Consider the following 22,789-nt stretch of genomic DNA (forward strand, 5'->3'; position numbering starts at 1 on the left):
AGTATAAAAATAGATGAACATTCATGATAAATAGTATGCCAATATTACTTTATAATGCACAGACAGAGCTAGGAAATGTTTCCAGACTTGATGGACATTGCATAGAACTAACTCATAGAATGTTCTCGCTATAATCCCCAAGCTAGTTTCCCTATACATGTCTACTCTTCCCTCAAACTGGAATTAACTGCACACAGTTTTTCCCCTTCAAGGGTGTCACTGAAATTCCTCTCTCCCTTGCTTACAACTGTGGGCACTGATGAGGGAATCATGCTGCACCCATGGGTGGCTTGCCTTGTCTTCACACAAGTCTCCCAGACATGGCCCCAGATCACCGGGAGCAGAGAGAGTGAGGCTGAGCACACACCCCAGGCAGCGCAGTGTGACTATGGGAAAACCTGGACACAAGACATCAGCCTCTCTGGACTGCCACCCTCACACGGTGGCAAATGAAATTGATTGTTGCTGATGACAATAACTGCAGCAAAGTGTGCAAGCCTCATGCTTCGAAGGAGACGTGTAGCAATCTCTAGGGTGACAAACCTGGAGTGGATCGCGAATAAAATGGCCAGGAGCGCTACTCTGAATTCACTCTGTGAATCACTGAAGCTGAGACAGGCAGGTCCCAGTCTGAGTCCAGGGTAAGCCACGGTCAGTGTTCTGGGCGCCCTCGGTGCAGTGCCCTGTGGTCTGTCCCTGGTCAGCTGCAGATGGCCAGAGAGAGGTTAGCTTGGGAGACTCTTCTCTTATCCAGTTCAGGTTCTTCTGTCCACATATTTCCCAGGAGGTCAAACCCCACATCATGATGAAATCTAATTAAATCCTCCAGATAAACACATTCAGTATCCTATCCACCAAGGAAAACGAAGGCAGAACTGGGCCTCACACATTCAGAAGGAGACAGACAGCTAATTTACTGAAGCCAGTGCATTTGCGAGCCAGCTTTTAACTATGATTTGTGATTACCAGTGTGCTTTCCAGTCAGCAACCTTCCTTCCACCCCTCACCATCATCCGCACAGCTCCTGGTTCAAGAGCCACTTAAGAAATAAATGATTCATGGCAGCTGGAAGCGGCACAACTCTCTGTAATGCATAATGGTTGGTTTTGAAGTCTATGGGTGGTAAAAAAAAAAAATTGCTACCCCTTAGCCTGCTTCAGTCCTATTGGGGAAAAATGGCAAAAAGAAACAAAGGCCATACAGGTCAAATACCTTCTGTGCAAGATAAATATTCTCTGCTTGCATCTGCAATTCTAGCTCTGAGAAATACAACTAAACTCTTAGAAGAAAAAGCTTGCAAAACTGTATATTTCTGGTTCCAACCCAAGACAGGCTGTCCAGAGCCCCAGGTTTGAGAGAAGGACGATGCTCCCCTGTGAGACGTGCTCGCTCATGGCCGGTTCTGGACGGGGTGGATATGCTCTTACCGTTGACACACGCGAGGGTCTGTTTATGAAATGAAGTAAACTGTTTTGTCGGACAGGCCAGAGCCGGCCGTGCGACCTTTGGCCAGATGCTTAACTGCACGGAGTCTACTTCCTAATCTGTAACTCAAAAATAAGCTTCTCTCACAGGGTTCTTGCGAGAATTAAGTGGAATACTAAAGAAAGGGTACAGTTATCAGATACAATTTTTCTTGATGAGTGACCCACGCATCCCTGCCTGAGATGAGCTACCTAGAGACGAGGTCCTACTCTACGTTCTTAGGTAAACACCAGACCAGGAAGCTGACCCTCAGACTCCACCTTCTTTGTTGAGATGTACCACAGGCTAGCCTCAAATCTGTCATGTAGCAGACCTCAGACTCCACTCTCCCCTCTATCTCGAGGGTGCTGTAACTACAGGCATGTGCTGCCATCCCTGAGTTCAGGGACTCACGCACGGTTGACAAGCTACCACCCGAGCCGTACCCCTAGCCCTGGAAGTCCTCACTTCTGATGAGCACTTTATCCAGTGAGCTTAGCCTTCTGTCTCGCCAGGCTGTGAGTTCAGAAGAGGCCCCCAACAGTAGTCTTTCAACACTGGATTGGCATACTGTGTTTCTTAGCTCTGATTCTGAGTTCCTATTTCTGGGTCTAATTCATCTTGTATGAATTAGATGCTACCCGAAATGACTGTGGTGATTTGAATATGGGGTACGGCCCCCACAGACTCATGTGTTTGAATGTTTGGCTCGTGGGGAGTGGCACTATTCAGAGGTGTGACCTTGTTGGAGGAAATGTGTCATGGCGGAGGCCAGCTTTGAAATCTCATATGTGCTCAAGTCCTGCACAGTGTGACAGTTTTCTGCTGCCTGTGGATCAAGAGGTCCAACTCTCAGCTCCTTCTCCAGCACGACATTTGCCTGCACTCTGCCATGCTTCCAGCCATGATAATGGACTAAACCTCTGAACTGTAAGTGAGCCCAAATTAAATGTTTCCTTTATAGAGTAGTTGCTGTGGTCATGGTGTCTGATCATCCTAAAACACAAAGCTGGACATAGGCCATAGCAAAGACGCCCTGCTGTGAGCACAGGCATCCATCCTTAATTCTCTCTTCTTTTCCCTGGATCTTCTTTGTCTAGTCAGGGTACAAGTCCTTCCAGGCCTGTTTGTCTCTTATATTTATACTACATAAATGTCATATTGTGTGGTCCTCCCCACCCCCAGAGGTCTAATCACTCTCAATAACAGGAATATAGTTTACTTTCTAACAAGGACCTAAAATTGGTTGACAGTCACTTGAAAATCAAGGCAGACGGCTGTTGGCTGCTGTGTCTGCTACCTACCATTGTGCCTGATACTTAGGTACCCTGTAAACAAAGGCTGAGTGGATGAGGATGCTAATCTATTATTAGCCTGCAATGGACCAGCCTGGAGAGTATTCTCACACTGAGGAATGAGGGCCGATGGGTAGAAACGCTGCATTCGTACTTCATAATAGGACAAGCGCAGGGCACAGTTTGCTTTGTGCAGAATCTGTGCCCAGAGGAAAGTGACACATAAAAAGAACTTTGTAATCCAGTGCCATTGAAGAAGGCTTTAGCCATTTGCCGTGAAAAGAAGCTCGCAGAGTAAACCATCTCTTTATCACTGGGTGTCAGTTATTTTCACATCAGACAGCTTGGCGTACTTATTATTAGTACCAGCATTACCTCACTTATATTTTCCTACCTTTGAATAAAAAGAAAACTGTTGTCTTAGAGAAAAATGTCCATTTATAAAGCAACAGGGTTGAGAGAGTTCTGCGAACACTCGTGTTTTAACTGTTCTCAGCTTGTTTGGAGACTATGGGACAACTGGGCACAGTCAAAGGTCCTACTTTGTGCCTTTTAGAAAAACACACATTTTCTGGCCACAGAGATTCTAGGAAGAAACTAGAGATAGGCTGTATAAAGCCGGCCATCCCAACCAGTCTCTGCCAACTCCTAAAACTGCCAATATATAAGGAAGAGTGCTGCAGAGCATTTGGGAAGATGGAGGATGTGAAATCAGAATAGGACTAGACTGTATGGGAAAATATCCATTTTCTATTTTTAAAACAGGAAAATAAAGAGAAAAAAATCACGAAGAGATGGCAGTTTAGGTGTGGGCTCTTCTCGCTTGTTTATTTAGAACATGACATCCATATCACTGTTTCCGAGTAGAGGCCCGCCATCCATCTTTTCCTGTGGTCCACTGGGAACAGGGAATGGGTCCTCTGTGGGCGCTGCATTGGGTAGTGAGCTAACTGCAGGTGTGGGGCGGGGAGGGGTGGAAGCAGGAGCATGCCTGTTAGTTTACAGAGTCACCTAAGAAGAACTGGAACCCCTGGGTTGTATGAGAGCAAGCCTATGAAGAAAATCCTCATAGCCAGCCTCAGGACTCACCCAGAACGCTTTCTTACTTACTGAGGTCACATGACTGCTTGGGACCTACTGATAAGAATCTAAGGGAAGGCAGTGGGGGAAAAGTCACACTGGGCAAGTGGGCATGGATGCCACTTACCATAATCCTGAGCTGAAACCGAAAGCAAGAAGAGGACTGGGGAGCAGAACTTCCATCATGTTCGAAAAGTTCTATTCCTTCCACTACAATGATGATGGTGATTCATCTTCCTTCTAATTCTTCCTCTTCTTCTTTTTAAAGATCTATTTTATTTTTAAATTATGTATCTGTGTGAATATGTGAACATGGGTGTCCATGGAGGACAGAAAAGGGCATCCTGGAGCTAGTGTGGCAGGCCACTGTGAGCGGCCTAGACTTGTGTTCTGGAAACCAAGCACTCTCGACCACACAGCCAACTCTCCAGCTCTCACAATGGCTCTCCATATAGACAGTATGCCGATATTTTGAGTACCGCTAATTATCAACATCAGCTGTAACCTCCACTTTTCAAAACCCATCAAGGTCGAGACCCCACAGCAGGGTCCTTAATCAAAGGGGTAGGAACCAGTCAGTAAATTGTAGTCCTCGCCAGGGATGCTAATGTGTAGCTAGTCTGGAACACTATCACACAAACGAGCATGGCTCACACACACAGAGCTTGGGGGGAAGTGTGTAACAGAGAGAAGGTGAGGTTCTGAGGGCAGAATGGGAAATGTGGTAACATGGAGAATGTGTGCAAACTCCAGAGGATACACAGCAAGAGAAAATACCAGGGTAAGATGAGAGCAGTTCCCCCTAAGAGGAAGCAGGGAAATGTCACTTGCAGAGAGGCTATCTGACTGGAAAGCTCTGGCTGGTGCTGGAGCAGCAGGTACTTATATACAGAGATGCCAAGGGCAGGCAGCACTCTGCAAACAGGAAAAGTGGGGTTCATGCCTTTACAGCCAAATGCTGATATTCAGTCTCTCTATACTCATGGCTCATCTTCTATGTTGGTGAAACAACTAAGGACCTAACAAACAGAAGCAATTAAGGAATAAAAATGATGGAAACAACTGTAATAAGTTTATTGCAATCCATTCCCTAGCACATATTCCTGCATGCTATGGAAGCACCCGAAATACCACCTCACCTCACTCTCTCTGCTGACCTTCAGCTTTGCACTACCATTGTAATTAATTCATAATGCATTTTGATTATATTCACCCCACTATCCGCAACTGCTCCCAGGTCCATCCTCACTTTTTTATGGCTCCAACTTCATGTCTTTTCAAAACAATTCTTCATAGAGTTCGGTTTGTGCTGTCTGCACATTCCCGGGTGTGGAGCCATCCACTGAACTGTGGTTGATCAACCAGGGACACACCCTGAAAGAGAACTGACTTCCCTCCCCTAGAAGCTCTCAGATGCCAATAGCTCCTTCCTTCTCCATGCTAGAATGTTAACTGCCTTCATCTCGTACAGGCAACTGCAACTACTATAAGTTGCCTTCTGAGATCTTATTAGCGGCCTGGATGGTGATCTGATCTAGCAGAAGGCTGACATCTTAGATGGTCCTATAAATGCATACATTTTTCCTCTATCGTTGATGTGATAGTATGGGTCCCACAATCTGTAGAAGGTTTTTAATCTAGTATTTTTGCTATGATAGAATGCACATTTACTTGTGAAAAAGCAAACTTTTTTCACAAATCTGCATTCACAGTCATAGTGGCTTTCGAGCAGGGCAGGAGTGCCCAAACATATGAAACAGTTCAGACCCACCTGAGCACAACCCCTGGAGTGTGGAAAAGAACGCAGATGGGGGATTTATGAGTAAATGACATGGAGGCTTATTTGGTATCATTATTTTACAGGGCGGTGAAGAACCTGATTCAGAACATGCCTTGGAGTTTTGCTCTGAGCCATGCCCTCCTTCTGACTGTGAGTCCAGTTGGAGTAAGGCCACTAGTTAGCTCCAGGCCACTTAGCCCTGAAATAATCACACGGAAACTATATCATTTAAATCGCTGCTTGGCCCATTAGCTCTAGCTTCTTATTTAGTGGTTGCCCGCCCACTGGAGCATGGCCTCTTATACTATATATGCTGATGCAGAGCCTGCATCCAGCCTCTTTTCCGGCCTCTCTGTTCTAGTTGCGGATTTCAGTTTCTGATCTCTGTTCCAGCAGAGGATCCTAATTTGTGAGTCTACTCCTAAATAAATAATTACCTATTTCTCAATTCTGAGCTAGTGTGGGATTTCTTTTAAGCGTCCTTCTTCACATCTCCATTAATCTGTGCATCACCACCAGGTCGTGGCCTACCAGCAAAGTTTCAGCGCCATCTGTCTCAGGCGGAGGCTCCATGGTGTCTCCCTGACTCTACCTCCTTTCTCCCAGCATTCCACTTTGGTTTCCCCGCCTAGCTCTGTTTCCTTATAGCTCTGATACAGGCCCAAAGCAGTTCCCTTATTAACCAATGATATGATATTCACAGCATACAGAGGGGAATCCCACACCAGACCCATACAGTTTTCATCATGCCCCTGACTTTCCTGAGTTCAAATTACCTTTCTTTACCTCAAGAAAGAATTTCCTAGCTACAGTACTGAAAACAGCCTGGTGCTGGCATAAGAACAGACAGGAGGACCAATGGAACCAAAGAGAAGATCCGGATATCAATCCACACATCTTTGAACACCTGATATTTGAAAAAGAAGCAAAAAATATCAAATGGAAAAAAGAAAGCATATTTAACAAGTGGTGTTGGCAAAACATGTAGAAAAATGAAAATACACCCACATCTATCACCATGCACAAAACTCAAGTCCAAATGAATCAAAGACCTCAACATAAAGCCAGCCACACTGAACCTTATAGAAGAGAAAGTGGGAAGTACACTTGAATGCATTGGCACAGGGAACCACTTCCTAAATAGAACCCAGCAGCACAGACACTGAGAGAAACAATTAATAAATGGGACCTCCTGAAACTGAAAAGCTTCTGTAAAGCAAAGGACATGACCAACAAGACAAAACGACAGCCTACAGAATGGGAAAAAGTCTTCACTAACCCCACATCAGACAGAGGTCTGATCTCCAAAATATACAAAGAACTCAAGAAATGGGACACCAAAAGATCACATAAAAGATCCAATAAAAAAAAATGGAGTACAGACCTAAACAGAGAACTCTCAACAAAGGAATCTAAAATGGCTGAAAGACACTTAAGAAAATGTTCAATATCCTTAGTCATCAGAGAAATGCAAATCAAAATAACTCTGAGATTCCACCTTACACCTGTAAGAATGGCCAAGATCAAAAACACTGATGACAACTTATGCTGGAGGGGTTGTGGGGAAAAGGGAACACTCCTGCATTGCTGATGGGAATGTAAGCTGGTACAGCCCCTTTGGATGTCAGTGTAGCGATTTCTCAGAAAATTAGGAAACAACCTTCCTCAAGACCCAATAAAACCACTTTTAGGGTATATATCCAAAGGATGCTCAATCGTGCCACAAGGACATGTGCTCAACTGTGTTCATAGCAGCTTTGTTTGTCATAGCCAGAACCTGGAAACAATCTATATGCCCCTCGATTGAAGAATGTGGTACATTTACACAATGGAGTACTACACAGCAGGAAAAAATAACAACAGCTTGAATTTTGCAGGAAAATGGATGGAACATTATTTTGAGTGAGGTAATCCAGATACAGAAAGACAATTATCACATGTACTCACTCATAGGTGGTTTTTAAGCATAAAGCAAAGAAAGCCAGACTACAAATCACAATCCCAGAGAACTTAGACAACAATACGGACACTAAGAGAGACTTACATAGATCTAATCTACATGGGAAGTAGAAAGTAGAAAAAGACAAGATCTCCTGAGTAAATTGGGAGCATGGGGACCTTGGGGGAGGGTTGAAGAGGGGAGGGGAGAGGCAGGGAGGGGAGCAGAGAAAAAGGTAGAGCTCAATAAATATCATGGGGAAAAAAGGAAAGAATTTCCTAGTAGATTTTCCTCCCTGGTTTCCAGTGTCTTTTTATACCAACTATTTTCTCATCCTGAAATTTTGTGATGGGCATGAAAAGGCTCTCAAGCTATTTGGAATGATAACTGGGATTATCATTCCCATTTGCTGGGACTGTTGCCTAGGGATTTTTCTTCACAAATTATTAAGTATTCATTTAGGGATTGGGTGTGTATGTGCACATGTGTGTAAGCCCATGTACATGTGATCATTTGGATACGTGTGTACAAGGGTGGTCTGCCATCCACATGCGGTACCCCCTCTATTGCTTCCACTTTAGCTTTCAAGAAGAGTCTCTCACTGGACCTGGAGCCCAGCGGTTTGGCTCGACTCGCTGGCAGGTAGCTCCTCATCTGACCTCTTATGTGCATACTTGAGCTCAGAACCCAGGTCCCTTCGCTTAGGTGGCAAGGCCTTTATATAAACAACTAGGACCTCTCCCCAGCCATATCCATGGATATGCTTTTTAAACTAATAAACTCCCTCAGTCGTCCCGGGCCCCAGCGCTGAAGAAGGTAAGCATGGCTCCAATCCAGGCTTATCACAAAGAGGGAAACCACAAACCACAGGCTGGCTGGCCATAGCCACACCTGGCCTTCGCTCACTCAACTCAGCAGCTGACTTGGCACTGTGTCAAGTCTGACGGGACGCTAGCATCGTGGCTAAGTCCTATACAATGTGCACGAGGCAGAGGGTGAGAGGGCAGGGAGCTGACAAATAAAATGTAACACCCTGCACCCCCTGGCATCCTCAGAAACTTCCTATGGCTGAGACGCAAACTACAGCTAAAGTGGAGACATTTCTGAAAACTTGATTCACTGTTTTCTATTGCATGAATTTGCTCCAAAACTTCATTTGAACTGGTTTGAGCTTTTTCTCTGTGCAGATACAGAAATAACTGTGTTTTCTAGATATTAAGGGTATGCGAATTGTATTACCTTTCTTTTTTTGTGGTTTGCATTACCTTCTAAAAGCTGACTTTTGTTTGTTTCACTGTTTGTCTCAGTATGTAGCCCTGGCTGTCCTGAAACTTGCTGTGTAGACCAGGCTGGCCTCAGACTCACAGAGATCCGCCTGCTTCCACCCCCTGAGTTCTGAGATTAAAGGCATGAGCCACCAAGCCCAGTTCTTGCTTGTGCTTTTAAGAGTGGGTCTTTCTATGGGGCCCACACTGTCCTCAAACTATCTTCTCCTCAGCCTCCTTCTCCTGGGTGAAGAGCAGGCAGGCATGCACCATCATGCCCAGTGGAAAAGCTGAATTCCAAAAGACATTTGGCACATGACTTGTTGTTCTCTGCACAACTTCCAGACAGGCAAGTATTCCAGAGATGGTACTTTTGTAGCTCCAGTCATGAGGGCATCTACCTGACTTCAGTCTAGCACCTTTGTAGCCCAGCCATGAGGGCATCTACCTGACTTCAGCCTAGTGCCTTTGTAGCCCAGTCATGAGGGCATCTACCTGACTTCAGTCTAGCACCTTTGTAGCCCAGCCATGAGGGCATCTACCTGACTTCAGCCTAGTGCCTTTGTAGCCCAGTCATGAGGGCATCTACCTGACTTCAGCCTAGTGCCTTTGTAGCCCAGTCATGAGGGCATCTACCTGACTTCAGCCTAGTGCCTTTGTAGCCCAGTCATGAGGGCATCTACCTGACTTCAGCCTAGTGCCTTTGTAGCCCCAATCATGAGGACATCCACCTGACTTCAGCATAGCAGTTTCCACATGATTTTACTCGATGGATTCACAGGGTGAAGAGTGTAGGAGAGAGGGTGCTATTCGTGACCGCAGGAACAAAGCAGAGAGAAGCTGAAAGGCGGGCACATGGCCCACTCTTGACTATGGCACTCGCTGCACTGCATGCAGGCTCATCCCTTGGCTGTAATGAACACAGCCATGTGGTATGGAAAGGCCACAGGAAACATGAGCAGTGGAAAAGAGGACAAGTGACAATTCACATTCCAAATGAGATGTCCAGAGTTTTGTTGTGTTTTTTTTTTACTGTTATTGTTTCTGTTTGTTTGTTGTTTTTTAAGGAGAAGCAGAGAAAGACAAGTGAGATAAAGCTAACAACAAAGGTTCATGGCTGCCAGGAACAGTAGAGAGTGTGGAGACACTGGGACAGGCACAGGGCTCTGCTCCGGTGTAGAGACAGACACTGTGTCAGGCACAGGGCTCCAGCTGGAACTGAAGAGCTCAGCTGGGGCAACAGGTTGCCAGCTCTGGAGCTTCCTAAACACCACAACCTGCTTCAGTTACAGACTCTTCTAACAGCACAGAAATTCTACCTCCAGAAGATGCTGAACACTGGCATCTTCAACTCAACACTGGCATTTCCAACTCAAAGGCGACACTTTATGTCAACAACACCCTATTTTCTTAGGATTTCGGCCTAATAGCCCTGAAATGGGGACAGAAGACAGTAATGCTGCCTAATCCTGAATAGCTAGGGAAATGAGAACTGGTGTCTGTAAATAACCGGTCCTTGCTGCAGACAGGGAACATGATGACCTCCAGATATCACATTATAATTAGCCATGAAGTCTATAATCATAAATCACACCTCTTTCCTCCAAGTACAGCATGAACTACAGAAAATTTCAAGTTTATTTAATTTAAATTTAAAATTTATTTAACGGTCATTCTTGCAAGGAAAGTGCACACTTGTGAGGTGCAAACTGTGCCTCGGTGTTCTGTAATCACATTGAATACAGGCCTCTCATTGGAACCATCTCACTCTCTAGCTGCGCAGAAAGTACAAAGCAAAATTCAACAGGTGCTTCCATCTTTCAGACAGCTTTCCAACTTCAGCACTATAGACAGACATTTTGGAGCATAAAATTCCTCACCATAGTGGCTCAGTGGATAAAAAGTGTTTGCTGTGCAAGTCTAATGGCTTGAGTTCCATCCCCAGAATTCACAGCAGAGGAAGAGAACCAACTCCTGAAAGTTGTCCTCTGATCTCCACAAGCGTTTGTGGATGTGATTACACACACACACATACACACACAGAGAGAGACACACACACACAGACATACACAGAAACACAGACACACAGACACACACACACACACACACACACACACACACCCCACTTCATAAGAAGAAAAAATTTAAAGAAAGCATCAAACAGTTCTTCAGCACAGAGGCCTGTCTTGTGTTCGTAGAATACAGAAAGAAGACAACTTTAGCTGATGATTCTCTAAAGACAGACATTGGAGGATTATGAAAAGAAAAGGTAAGAAATTCTCTTTATTCTCCATGTAACTGTGGAGATGTAAAAGGATTTGCAGTCCAAGGCCGCCAGTTTTAGGATGTGTGGAGCTGTGTAAATACAGTCCAGAGGTTCTAAATGCCAGACGCCCTCTGGCTAGAAGCAGTCTGAAAGAAGCAGGCTCGTGCCATCACTGGGCTGTTTGTTATGAGCTGTATCTCTGAGAACAATTTTGAAAATGCCATTGAATATTTATTAAAAGGAAAGATCTATAATAATTCAGGTTTTGGCATGCTACTATTAGCTAATAACTCATGGCTGGAAAGGTAACGAACTGCAGAGGGAGAAACCATTACATCTCAGAGAAAGGTAATTTAAGAGAAAGGTTATTACATTGTGCATCACCACTTTCTCAATGACTGTTCCTACCATCTTAGGACTCGCCCCAAAAAGCTGTTATTCGTATCAAATTGTTTTAACACGATTCTATAAGCATTTTAGTTCTAATTATATTTTGTAGATACAAAGCTTATTTACTTTGTTGTTGAGTGTGTGCGGGTTTTGTTTATTTTTTGTGACAAAGTCTCGCTGTGTAGGGCAGGCTGACCTTGAACTTGCATTGATCCCCCATCTTAGCCTCCAGAGTGCTAGGATTGCAGGTGTGTGCCAACGCGCCCAGCACACGCTGAACGTGACACAGAGCTGATGTTTAAATTCAAGACATGCATTTTGGCCAACATGACCAATAGAATAAAGTCAAAGACACTATAAAAATATGTACAGTTATTTTTAAGAATTCATGATGATACTTTTCTAAAACACCCTTATTCATCACTTAGCATAACAAAGAAGTGTGCTTTTAACCTTGATGCCAAGAACTTAGTCACCAAAAGGAACACCACTCTGGGTTTCAATTAATCCTGCATTTCTTGTTACTTTCTTGGACATAAAAAAGCTATTGTAGATGGTTTATGTGTTAATTCTTAACAATCAAATAGGCTTAAAATGTTTGCATTTCCTCCTGTGAGTTTTTTGGTAAGTAGATATAGATTTAAGACTCTGAAATTGGAAGCGTGGAATTCTTAAATCCACTAAGAGACAGACCATTCACATTATGCAAAAACACTGTACTCAAACTCAGCTGTGCATATAATGATAGTATTCAAATTAGATCACTAATTTAGACATGTTCTATCATGTCAAGTATAACGAATATAAAAATGTATGACTGAAATCCAACAAGAATAAGAAAAAAAGGAAGGAAAATGCAGCTACTCTTTTTTTAGGAAATGAAAATTCATAGCACATGATATAATTCACTCATATGAATATGAGTGAGAAATCCAGCTTCACTGTTCGTGTAGCTGAGTGTGTGAAACAGCGTAGTGCCACATCACCGGGACCGAAATCAGCTCTGTGCTCTGGACTACAGTATCTGCATCCGGTGAAACTGGAACACATGAGGCATGAAATGAACGAATTAATCTTCATTTGACTTACTTAACATATTATTATAAAATCATATTTAAAATACCATAATACTTTCAATTGTTATTTAAATTTGCCTGTGCCTATATTGTAATTTCTCACTGCAATGGATTAAGGCTAGTATACCACTGTGTAGAAAAGTAATTACCAGAACTAAGATGGCTGCCCAGCATTTTATTAACATTTTAGAATTTACAAATGTCTCATTATTTTAAAAAAAAAATGGCACCATCAACAAAAGAGCAATCCAATGACTGTCGTAGAAACATCAGCCCCTTTTGATTCAACTTTTTCTACTGAAGCTAAAATGCAAAATTGGCACCATGAAGCTTGAAATTGAGATTTTGGGATAGCATTGGTAACAGCCTTTGCCACTTGCCAAAAATTGTTTTCATCTGGAAATTGCCAGGTAGCAGATTCCTAGGGTACAGTTTGTGTGTGTGAAATAAAAAACGCAACATCATAAATTTGTTTCAATGGTTATGAGAGTACAAGTCCATTTCATGACTCAACCATCACTGTACATACGTAGTTACACAGTATTTAATAACAAAATTAAGGAAATTAAAATTTTAGAGTATTCAGAGCCAAAATACAAGTTGTGAAACTGGCAACTTTAGGTTTATACTGTATCACCGTGTAGTACTTAGGTAAAAGAATGTCAGTGTCAGACTTCAGCCTTAAGCAGATAACAAACCTGCTTCAGCAAACCAAGACAAGCTATATTGGTCCAAATGATTGGACCTCTCAAGGAATCCAAGAGTTTAAACTTGACTTGACTGGGTTTCATCTGAAATACTTGTACACACAAAATGCGCGTTCCTCATACACAGTATCCACTGTAATTAGTAAATAAATTTCTATTGTAGGCAAAGAGCAAACTTAACTAGTAGGTCTCTGTGCTTTATAGATAGATGCTTTTTAATAGTCAGTACCAATACACATAAATAAAAAATGCTTGTAGAAATAAACCCACATTTTCCCCCAGGTTAAGTAGATATATTTGCATAAATAACTTTTGGTACATCAAACAGAGGATTCAGCCAACGGCAGTCCCTACTCTTGATGCTTTAAGCAGATTAATTTTAAAATAGTCTTAAGCATTCCATTCTTCCTCCAAGTTGTCCTTCAGTAACAAATGGCAAAGAAATGGAGCAGAACCATTAGAACTTGGAATTCGAAGTCAGAACAGCTCATTTTGGGTCTAACAAGCTTTGTCATTTAGCAGCTGTGTCTCCCCCTCAGTCCTTGGGACTTTCTCACGTTTCCAGTTTCTATAATGCAGTGTAGTAGTTTAAATATAAATGCTCCTTCTGCAGGCTCAGAGTTGATTACTTGGTTCCCAGTGGAGACATTGTTGAGAGGGTGTGGAACCTTGCTGAAGGAAGTGTGTCACTGGGGGAGGGCCTTAAGGTTTTATAGTTTCACTCCATTTCCTGTCCTCCTTTGGCTTCCTCACTGCAGATGCAAATGAACAGCCACCCCCTGGCACTGTGGCATCTCTACCGCAGCAGACTGCGTGGCACCGTGGCATCTCTACCGCGGCAGACTGCGTGGCACCCTGGCATCTCTACCACGGCAGACTGCATGGCACCGTGGCATCTCTACCACAGCAGACTGCGTGGCACCGTGGCATCTCTACCACAGCAGACTGCGTGGCACCATGGCATCTCTACCACAGCAGACTGCATCATTTCTTAAACTGCAAGAAAAACACCTTACATTGTTTTTTTTTTTTTAAATCAGGTGTTTGGCCACCACATTAAGAAAAGTAACTGCAGCCGGGTGGTGGTGGTGGTGGTGCACACCTTTAATCCCAGGACTCGAGAGGCAGAGGCAAGCAGATCTCTGCGAGTTTGAGGTCAGCCTGGTCTACAGAGTGAGTTTCAGAACAGTCAGAGATTGCTACACAAGGAAATCCTATTTCAGAGAGAGAAGTAATTGACAGGGAGGGAGGAAGGAGTAAAATGGAAGGACAAAGTGTTTGAGGACTTCTACGTATGGTAGCAATGACAACTGTTTTCACCGTTAATAAATGCTCCATATTGTCTACAATATAATAAGGTCTATTTTCATAAAACAAGTGAAAGTCATGCAATTTTATATACAGAGTACTTCAGCTAATCCAACGGGCGGAGAGTGTCCTAAACTATAAAAGGACTAGACAAAGGTGTCAGCTCCCTGATGGCACCATCCGTGATAAAACCCTAGTTCTATAAACTCTCAGTTGGGTTGCTTTCCACTCCCCTTCCCGTGCACTCCTTCAGTTTACAAAAGGGGATGAGCTTGCCTTGGAGAACCCAGCACTTTCTGCATTAGGAGAGCTTTTCTCCCATTCCTTCCACTCTCCCAAGTGGCTGTGTTCCTCTGTCCACAGAGAGGGAAATTAACCAAGAGAGCAAGCGTGACAGTATACTCCATGAGTAGGTTGATCCTGGGCCTAGCTCTGCGGATCACTTTACTTCATTCATGGACGACGTCCCCACCTACCAGCCAGAGTCTTAACAGTGACTGGGAGGAACTGAAAGCACGAGAGAAGAGTCCCCATCTCCAGCACAGACACCAGTAAAGGAAGGGCACGCAGCCCTCAGTGGCATCTTTCTGTTTCTCTTCTGTGTCCCCAGGCTCCCATTCACCCAAGCGCCTCATCCTGCCTACCCCTGGCTTCTGTCACTTTTCTGTCAGAAATTTCTCTCGCTTACCCTTCCTATCCCACCCTTTGCTTCTGTGGCATTGTCTTTATTTATTTTTATCCCATACATTCTCTCAGGCAGACAGCAACTTCGACAACCATTTCAAATACTGTTAGCTATAATGTAATGAGGCCCGTTTTTCTAAAAACAAACAACAAACTGAGAGTCACATTATGACCAGAATACCTCAGACACATTAATAAACTGCAATGGACTGAAACCCTTCATTTGCAGCTCAGTGGTTGCCTTGAATTTCAAAGTCAGTCTGTGATGGAGGAAGGTCATTGGCTAATAAAGGAACTGCCTTGGCCCATTTTATTGGTTAGAGGATAGGTGGGAGGAGTAAACAGAACAGAACACTGGGAGGAAGAGGAAGTGAGCTCAGACTCGACAGCTCTCCTCTCGGGAGCAGATGCCTGAGAGAGACGCCATGCCCCGCTCCCGGGATGAAGCTCCGACCCAGGATGGACATAGGCTAGAATCTTCCCAGTAAGCGCACCTTGGGGTGCTACACACAGATGATTAGAAATGGGCTAAATTAATATGTGAGAATTAGCCTAGAAGAGAATGGGCCAAGCAGTGTTTAAATGAATACAGTTTATGTGTTGTTATTTCGGGGCATAAGCTAGCCGAGCAGGCAGCCGGGGTGCTGGGAACGCAGCCCCGTCGCCCTTATTACTACAGAATGGCGCCCAACGTGGGGCACGAACCCACGACCCTGAGATTAAGAGTCTCATGCTCTACCGACTGAGATAGGTGAAAGATTGGTGGGAGGAGTGGGAGGACCTCCCGCAACAAGTCTGCATAGCATCTCTAGACTCTGCTGCCCCTCTGGTGTCTCTCTGCATAAATCCACAGCTTAACTTCTTCCCCCGTGGAATGCTCCAGCCTCAACATTCGCTGTCAACACCAAAGGTTCTTCTGTCTCTTCAATTATCGGAGCCAAGGCATCTGGAAACCCCTCGAAAGTCATTGCCCCTCCTTGCTTCTCTGCCTCTCCCCAGTTCTATTCCCTTACCAGTCTGAATTTGGACTTTAAATCTGGCTCTCCCATTCTGTGTCCTAGCTCACTGTTTTGTTGAGTATTCTAAAAGAACAGCCTAGGTCAGGTCTGGGAGTACTAGTTGGTCATCCTAGTTACTTATGAGGTTGAGGCAGGAGGATTACTTGGGGGGCATTATGAATTCAGGCCAGTTTGAGCAACCCTGTCTCCGAGTGAAAGCTGAAAAGAACACTGAACATTGCTCAGTGACAGAGTGCTTACCTAGTGTGCATGAGGCCCAGAGTTCAACTCCCAGGACCCAAAGAGCAGAGCGTGACATGCTCACAGTCACTGCGGGACCAAGTGTGGCCATACCAGTCTCTTCAGACCCTGCACTGCAGCCTCTCCTCTCAGCTCCATGGCATGTCTGCCACACCAACAGTTCCCAACCACATGGACTGAACTGCTGCTCTACAGCCTACTAGTGGCTCAGTGACATCATCAGACTCACTTCAAACTCAGGCCAGGCACAGCTTCCTGAAGGGAAGCCAGATGCTTACTCCTTTTTTTTTTAACTCCCAAATTTTTCATTTATTTTTTATTAAGTTAGTTCTTTGACAATTCTATGGAGCAGGATATCCCTGTGCCTGACACTTCATCTCCTAAAATATGTATCTGATGAATGTCCAAATGAATATACATCACTCTCACTGAAGTTGATGTAAATGCAGAGAAGCTGTTGGTGACTGGTTAAGTGTGAACCAGAGGCTCCCAGCTCTTTTCAGATGTGGCATAAAATAATCAGGCCACTCTGGGTACAGTTCCCAAGGGTTGAGAGCAGAGGGTGTGGGGAACTGTGCACGCCGAGTCAGCAACTGGCCCTCTTTTAAAGTCACTTTGGAGACAGCAGTACTGGTGCAGGGCACGCCTTTAATCCAGCTCTTGGGAGGCAGAGTTCAAGGCCAGCCTGGTTACAGAGTGAGTTCCAGGACAGCCTGGGCTACACAGGAAAATCCTGTCTCCAAAAGCAAAAAAGAAAAAGAAAGAAAGAAGAAAGAAAAGTCACCTGTTTTGTGGCTCCATCGCCTCTGACTCACTTAAACATGTTCCCATGTTCAACACTACTGGGTGAAGAAGCAAGGGTCCATGTTAGAGGCAAAGGGCTTGAGGGGCCTTAACAGTGATAGGTGGAGTCATAAATAGACGAAACCAGGTGCATGAGGAGCCATCCGGTCACTCTCATTCCTCAGAGAATAAATACACAGCCCTGAGGCTGGCTGGGCAAGATGACAGATGACAGCAGCCTGTGACGGCAGTGCTGACACAGTCACACCTTTTGGTACTCTGAGGAAGGCAGGTGAAAGGACCACCTGCAGATAAAGGGTCCTTATGCCCTGCTGGGCTGGGCCACCTGGAGACCTGGGAAACTGGAGAGGGTGGAATAAAGCTGCCAGCAACTTTAAAGTCCACTCCGTGACGCTCACTCCGTGATGCTCACTCCATGACGTTCATGGGCTGGAGTGCTCTGTAGCCTAATAAAGGGCACATGCAGATCAAATTTCCTGTCCCCTGGTGAGCTATGTTTAGAAAAGAGAAAACAGTTTTAAAATAAGTTTTGAATCATTTTCTGGTTGGAAAACCATTCAGTGTTGTAGCCTGGTGCAGGGATTGGGAAGCCATCAACACTACGCCTGCATGTTCCAGCGATACTTTTCAATTCCAACTGAAAAGGTGTTGGTTCCAATGTGAAATCGAGGGGAATGGGCTGAGGATGCAGGGCAGTGACAGAGCACTTGCCCGGCATGTGCTGGGCTGGCTTCTAGGCAGTCAGTCTGTCTCTTTGTCCTCTGTCCTGCCCCACACCACCACAGAGGCATTATCTCAGGGAGAGGGTGTAGAGTCTCTGTCATCTCTCCGGACTGGAGTCAGGAAGGCTACACCACAGACATGGGAGGTTGGATGCAATGCCCTTATTTAGAGAGGACACATTTGAACCTGTTTGTTAGGTATGTGGCATTCCCTTTAAGAACCATAGTCGTGCCAAGAGTGTTAGCCGCTGTTGTAACTCAGGGATTTTTAGATTAAAAACAAAACAAAAAACACTTGAGAAAAATCTTAGGCCTTTCCACTTCTCCTTTCTCTAAGGACAATGATGCAAACATCTGACCCCAAACACAGATGAAGCAAGTTCGCCTTGTCACCGGAAACTTTCGTATTCCTTACAAAGTAACACGTGGTTTCACTCTCTTTTTCGCAAACTGAAATGTGGGTTTTGAGATCTAGCATAAATCAGCTCTATCTCGACAAACATACAGAGATAGACTTCCTATTCAGCCAGCCCAAGCTGGGGGCGCGAAGATACCGGAGAGCAGAAGTTTCTGCTACATGACTTATCACAATGGCTCAAACCCCAGAGGCAGGAGGAATACCAAAAGGTTCTGAATTCTACTTTTTCTTACAAAACTCACTAATGTCATCTTGGACCCACGACCTTTCTGGGCCCATTTCTGCTTCTGTGAACGACTATAATACAGGACCCTCCCCGAAGGCTAGAGGAGGGTGGAGAGAAACAGTGGACACAATGCTGCCAGCACAGCTAACACAGAGCAGGTGCTCCCTCTGGCCACTCACTCCAGCTCTTACCAGAAAGGATGGCCAGTAGAGACCAGAAAAGTGCCCAGAGAAATCAAGTGCAAGATTGTCTTCTCTCAAGCCTACCCCTTGGCCTTGAACTCTGCAAAGACCAGGCCTTGAGGTGTAATCTCTGCTTGCTTCTACAACCACTAACAGGCGGAACTCCCAAGGCTCCATACAGTGCAGAAGCTAAGATCAGAATCAACTCCCAGCATCTCAAATACAAAGTGAAAAGTCAGAGGTGGAATGGCAATAGAGAGGAGCAAATGGTCTTTATCCACTTATATCCATATTAAAACTGTTTTGCATACTTTGCACACAGACCTTCCCCATCCAAGCACTAACCAAGCTTGTTTGGCTTCAGATACCAAGAGGGCAGATGAAGGGTGGTACGGCTGCATGCTGTACACAGCCCTTCTGACAGCCAAAGAAAACCGGGTGTCTGGGGAAAGTTTGTAGATTTAAAAGTGGTGACAGAAAATCCACTGAAATCACACAGACAGGAAATAAAACAACCATATGCAAATGATTTTCACAGACTTAGCTAAAGTTATAGACATGTTCCTGGGAGACATCTGACCAGAAAACGTGGACCGGGAACAGGTGACGGAGGCAAAGGGTGTGAGTAGCCTCTGAAGAGGAGGCTGAAACAGCAGCAGCAGGAGCTGGAGAGATGTCTCGGTTGGCAGCAGGAGTCCTTTCGGCACACTGCAGCTGTGGTATTGGGTCTCCAGGCTCCCAGAGGATGCCTACTGGCGACTTGCTCTTGGGAGGCTTGACTTGAGACAAGGGGGTGGAACCTTTCAGTGGTGGTTTCATTAAATATTAAGTCACCTGGGGAAGTCCGCTCCCTAAGAACTTCCTTTAGCAATTAGATTTTAGTGTCTAGAAGATAAAGGCCAGAGGCCAGAACACAATGACTGAGGTGAACCTAAGAAACTCACAGAAGTACCACGGCTGCTCAGTCACTATAGGACTCAGGGAAGAAGCTCAATAGCCCATGGGTATTTCAAACCAAGATGGCTCATATGGAGTCCCCACAAGTTCTTCCCATGGCTTTGACTAAGACTGAAGGAAGTGTGCCGATAGCTGGGATGGAGGAATGATTTCCATGCCAGAGCATTGAGTCCAAGCTAAGCACAAGGTACCACTCCTGCCTGAGTGGAGTCCCCCATGGACACTGGCCTATGCTCAGAGACACTGCGACTTGACTCTCTGTCACCGCAGCAGCTACACAGGCAGGCAGGGGGCAGAATAGATTGCATCAACCTCCAGTATGAAGCATCAAGATACACCACGTTTTCATATATATATATATGGAAGAAAGAAATAACAGAAGAGTTCCCACAGGAGGCATAAATGCCCTGTTACCTCTCTCACACTAGCACTAAAGGGGACTGCAACCAAGGGATGGTATTTAACAAGGAGGATGATAATAGCTTCCCATCATGGAGAAATGGACTGGCAATTTGGATACTTTAAATTTTAAACAAACTTCCCATGGACAAAGAGGAAAATAACCCATCTATGTTGCTTGCAAGTTGAGGCAGCAGAGGCAAAGAACACAGTTTCCACCAGACTAGCTCTAATTGCTTATTATTTGATCTCAGCTTCATCTTCCTCCTCTCTAACACCGAGACAAGCCACCTCCCTTGCCGGCCTGCAGGGAGGTACCGCTGGAGCAGTGAGCCCAATGCCAGCATCCTCACTGTTACAGGTCACTGTTAGACTGTGACCTGCTTCTGTAAACCTCCAGCTGCTATAGTGTCTACAGCTTATCCTCATACAGCAAGCAACATCCCTCCCCCAAAGTCAGCCTAATATACTTGACACCAGCTCAATACCTTCACATGCAGGATTCCACTTAATCCTCACACAACACAATGAGGGAGGAGCTACTGTCACACCCACCCATTTTACAGATGAGGATACTGAGGCACAGAACTGTAACTTGCCCAGACTCAATGCCCCCAACAGAGACAGCAACCTGGCCCCTAGATACAACAGGCTAGCCTATTTGATGCACACACTTGGCCAAAATTTCTTATTGAGGTCAGCACTCAATGCTCTTACAAAGTCAATGTGCTGACTAGCTTTTTAACTTTTAAAGCAAAACCTTTTTTTTTTCTTAGAATTCTTAAAAATAAAAACTGTTTAAATTAGGTGCCTATAACTAGTTAGTTCACCTTGGTTTTCTTTTTCTTCACTGAAACACCTTAATATGTACACACCTCTTTCTAAAGGTCATCTAAATAAACCTTATGTTGACTCACATCCCTGAGTGTTTATTACAAATACAAATTTATGTGTGTCTTTTTCTGTGTACGTATTTCTCTCTGCGGATGCATACAAATCACAAGGCAGAGGCAACGTGAGCACTCGGTTAATGTAACACCTTCTATGGTCAGTACTCTATAATAATAACCACTGCTATCAGTCACACAGCAGGGCTGTATGGTATTTCAAAGAATTCCTTTTACAAATTCAATCAACTCAAGTATTAACATCAATGGCATTAATCCATTGCTCTGCTTTAAAATAATCTCTAGGGGGCAGCTGAGAAAGAAAGGTTAAAGATTTCTACCCTTCAAAGTAGGCCACTGCAGCTACCTATAAACCATGCTCTTTGTTTATTAAGATAATTAAACCCATCAGTGCACTTAACTTTCAGACTCAACAATTGTCTGCACGAACAGTCGTCTCTACTTTTCCTAAAACAAAGAGGATGTGTTCTATCTAAGGGGATCCTGAGCATGCTCTCTGTACAATGTATGGTGTTTTAAAGCATGATTTATGTATCTAATTCCTTGAACTGCCTTGAAAAATACACCGAGTTCTTCCCATGCTCCCCATTAAAAGAAGACACTCCAATTTAAAGACTGACCGGATTCTGACTACAAACCGCTATATCATGTCAACATTTTCATTAAATACGGTTCAAGCTGGACTTGAAACAAATGGAGTGGAGACACAGCTGCAGCCCTTGCGGATGCAAAGCTACCCGGTCAGGAGGCTTACATAAGAGATGCAGGACAACTCAACCATCATCCGAAATGTCTTTCTTTGAGACTTGCCCACATTCTTAAAGTACATGAATTAAAGCTCAGATAGCTTTTCTCATTTTCTCTGCCTTAGAGCACAAAACACTCAGCTGACATAGAAGTTGTTTTATCCCAAAAGGACTAGGTTCCAATTATGGGAGGTTGCCAACTTCTGCCTAGGGGAAGGGTGAAGCGGGATGCACAGAAAGCCTGCAGGCCTGAGCAGCAATGTGCCAGTCCTCAGAGGGGCTGTCAGCAGAGCCTCCTAGGATGGAGGCGGCGGATGCCCCTGACCCCACGCCGTGCAGAATCAAGGAGATGAAAATGTGCAATTAGCGGCGGGCCCAATGCCCTCGGAGCACCTGTCTCTCCTAGCACATTTCCAACTGGCGCGTTCAGCAGAGGCAGGAGCCAGCCCTGGACTCCAGCCTCGAGTCCTCGAGTACCAAGCCCCCCTCCTTTGCAGCCCAGCACTCCCTCCTCCAGCTGTAGCCGGGCTAATAGAAGGTGCCACCTCGGCCTGGCACGACAGGAATAAAACCTGTCCTTCCCACGCTGCCTGCAACTTCAGAAACTACAGTCAACTTACTGGCTCGCAGGAGGCAAGGGTCTTCTGGGGCTTCGGCGCGCTAAGAAGCGCAGCAACTCCGCCGCGCGCAGCCCGGCTGGCCCTCTGTGGCCCGTGGCAGGGGGCGCAGGATCCGCCCGGTCCTTGTCGCCTCGGCTCTACCGCGCCCGGGGCGGCGCACTCTCCCGGGCGCACCGTGCGGCCGCGGAGACCCGGACTGCGCCGGAGACCGGAGCAGAGCCGTAGCGGCCGCCAGCCCCAGAGAGCTGCGCTCCGAGCTCCAGGTGCGTGTCTCCCGCTCCGAGGGAATGCGAC

The 22,789-nt window shown here is 45.2% G+C and overlaps 1 protein-coding gene across 1 annotated transcript in view; it reads right to left on the reverse strand.

Annotated features, from left to right (window-relative positions):
• Nucleotides 1-22,549, reverse strand: part of LOC121458378 (phosphoprotein associated with glycosphingolipid-enriched microdomains 1-like) — a 145,411-nt gene extending 122,862 nt beyond the window's left edge. Inside the window, exon 1 of the mRNA XM_041667637.1 lies at nucleotides 22,496-22,549. The gene's annotated coding sequence lies outside the window, so the exon portion shown is untranslated. The remainder of the gene's footprint in view (nucleotides 1-22,495) is intronic.
• Nucleotides 22,550-22,789: the final 240 nt, after the last annotated feature.

The sequence above is a fragment of the Microtus oregoni genome, unplaced genomic scaffold (assembly GCF_018167655.1).
Source record: "Microtus oregoni isolate MIOR12 unplaced genomic scaffold, Mior012 000017F_ref0000208, whole genome shotgun sequence".
Classification (NCBI taxonomy): Eukaryota; Metazoa; Chordata; class Mammalia; order Rodentia; family Cricetidae; genus Microtus; species Microtus oregoni.